General features: G+C 42.0%; 1 non-coding gene across 1 annotated transcript; it reads left to right on the top strand.

Moving 5' to 3' along the window:
- The first annotated feature begins 1,350 nt into the window (after positions 1–1,350).
- On the top strand, positions 1,351–1,457 carry LOC136162071 (U6 spliceosomal RNA). Its single transcript, XR_010661922.1, has one exon. It is a non-coding gene; the product is annotated as a U6 spliceosomal RNA (small nuclear RNA).
- Positions 1,458–3,075: the final 1,618 nt, after the last annotated feature.

Raw genomic sequence — 3,075 nt, 5'->3', positions numbered from 1 at the left:
TGAAATTTTAATTGCAAGATGTTCGGTGCAAGTTTAATGAGTTGAGATAAGAGATCTGAGAATTCCCGCATTCTCGGTTCATGCATAATGTTGACTCAAATTGGCTCTCTGGAGGTGGAGGGAATTGCATTTTTAGAATTTACACACCAAGAGAGCAAATGGAGTGGACCCCGAAGGTGAAGGTCATAAATCAGAATCATTTAACTGACTCTGAGTGATTGCCGTAGACTGTCCTGGCAGGGACAGCTGGTTGCAGCGCCCGTGATGGTTCTGCGTCTGATTATTGAAATGTGCCTCAATATTCATAAATCAGCAGTCATTAATCCCCCCAATAGTACCTGTCGGCTTTCTAAACAAATTTCCAGCCTGCTAATGGAGATTGAAAGAGGCTGATGGGCACTAGCTCAGGATTGAAACAAATGAGGGCATCCCTCTGACAGACCGGGAGGCCTGCCTTTTTTTGGCACTTGATGTCCATCCACTTTGGGGTAAAGATGTCCCAGTGGAAATGGCTCTTTGCAAAAGAGCGCGATTTTGAGGCAGTTGCTCTCAACCCTTGTCATTGCTGGAGACGATGGCCTTGATGTTTTATGTCTCCATCTCTGAAATCTTTCTCGGGACCAAATCAAATGATTTAAAAGCTTCCCTTCAATTGCTTGCTCATCCCTGTTTACCCACAGTAATTGGAAAATAAGTGCACAGCGCAGCAAAAGGCCATGACATTTATTGGACAACATGGGCGCGAGCGTGGGGAGGAAATTGTAATTGGCGCGTCAGTCACTGGGGTAACAAATTTGGGAAGAAATCGAGAAATGGAAATGAGCCTGAACTCGTGGGGACATGATACAGAAAAGCGGTTTCATTACCACAGACACTTCAGTCTATGTTCATTTTTTTCTTTGCCTTGTTTCTGGGTTGGATTCATAAATTATATATAATGGTGACCAGACTTCTGGGTAAGGGCACCATGTTGACTGGAATAATAGGCACCACTCTGTAACTGTTGCATTTTAAATCTGGCAGAAAATGAGATTTGTGTGTGGGTGTGTGGGAGAAACGCTGTAGAGATTTGTCTCATGCTTGGTTTCACCTTGAAAAAATGGAGCCAAAGGAAGGGGGCTGAAAATAAATGTTGTTTGCACATGCGATAGCTCAAAATAATGGTCCAGACTCTTAATTCCAAATTTATTTGTCATAGAAGAAATAAACATTTTAACTGCAAAGCCTCCCTGCCTCGCTGTCTTCCTTAGTTGGGGACAACTGAGGACCCGAAATGGAGGAGGACTTACCCCCTGGTTGGCGGATAGACAGCGAAAATCCAGGCCGGTTGCCATGAAAAAGAGCAAAAGAGTGCTCGCTTCGGCAGCACATACACTAAAATTGGAACGATACAGAGAAGATTAGCATGGCCCCTGCGCAAGGATGACATGCAAATTCGTGAAGCGAATTTGGATATGGATATATGGATATAATGGAATTTGGATATGGATATAAAAATATATGGATATTTTTCCTCTATGACCCACCTCCCAGAATATTGGAAATAAAAGCAAAAATAAACAAATGGAACCTAATGAAACTTAAAAGCTTTTGCACAACAAAGGAAACTATAAGTAAGGTGAAAAGACAGCTCTCAGATTGGGAGAAAATAATAGCAAATGAGGAAACAGACAAAGGATTAATCTCAAAAATATACAAGCAACTCCTGCAGCTCAATTCCAGAAAAATAACTGACCCAATCAAAAAATGGGCCAAAGAACTAAACAGACATTTCTCCAAAGAAGACATACAGATGGCTAACAAACACATGAAAAGATGCTCAACATCACTCATCATCAGAGAAATGCAAATCAAAACCACAGTGAGGTACCATTACACGCCAGTCAGAATGGCTGCTATCCAAAAGTCTACAAGCAATAAATGCTGGAGAGGGTGTGGAGAAAAGGGAACCCTCTTACACTGTTGGTGGGAATGCAAACTAGTACAGCCACTGTGGAAAACAGTGTGGAGATTTCTTAAAAAACTGGAAATAGAACTGCCATATGACCCAGCAATCCCACTTCTGGGTATACACACTGAGGAAACCAGATCTGAAAGAGACACGTGCACCCCATTGTTCATCGCAGCACTGTTTATAATAGCCAGGACATGGAAGCAGCCTAGATGCCCATCAGCAGACGAATGGATAAGGAAGCTGTGGTACATATACACCATGGAATATTACTCAGCCGTTAAATAGAATTCATTTGAATCAGTTCTAATGAGATGGATGAAACTGGAGCCCATTATACAAAGTGAAGTAAGCCAGAAAGATAAAGACCAATACAGTATACTAACACCTATATATGGAATTTAGAAGGATGATAACGATAACCCTATATGCAAAACAGAAAAAGAGACACAGAAGTACAGAAGAGACTTTTGAACTCTGTGGGAGAAGGTGAGGGTGGGATGTTTCGAAAGAACAGCATGTATATTATCTACAGTGAAACAGATCACCAGCCCAGGTGGGATGCATGAGACGAGTGCTCGGGCCTGGTGCACTGGGAGGACCCAGAGGAGTCGGGTGGAGAGGGAGGTTGGAGGGGGGATTGGGATGGGGAATACATGTAACTCCATGGCTGATTCATGTCAATGTATGATAAAACCCACTGAAATGTTGTGAAGTAATTAGCCTCCAACTAATAATAAAAAAAAAAAAAAAAGAATTTCAAACTTGAAAAAAAAAAAAAGAAAAAGAGCAAAAGAGCAACAGTTAAAAAGCCATATTCCTTGAGGAGTGTGATGTGAAACTCCCCATGCACAAAAGCGGCTTTGGCAGTATACATGAAGAGTCTTAAAACATGTCCTTATCCCCTAACTCCTTTGGGATGAGTTCTATTCCCCTTTAGCACAGATTCTCATTTCTAGTAACAATTCCAAGGAAATACATTGACACATAAAGAGGTTCGTGGAAGCTGTATTTTAACACATTCAAAACAAACTGCCCGTCCGCTGGTGGGGGAATGTTTAAGTAAACGATGGAGCATCTGCTCATGGGCGATTAAGGGCCCATTTGCCACAGAGCTTCAGAGA

This window comes from Muntiacus reevesi, chromosome 2 (genome assembly GCF_963930625.1).
Source record: "Muntiacus reevesi chromosome 2, mMunRee1.1, whole genome shotgun sequence".
NCBI lineage: Eukaryota > Metazoa > Chordata > Mammalia > Artiodactyla > Cervidae > Muntiacus > Muntiacus reevesi.
Note: the sequence above shows the minus strand (reverse complement) of the source record. Positions and strands in the feature narration are given on the sequence as shown.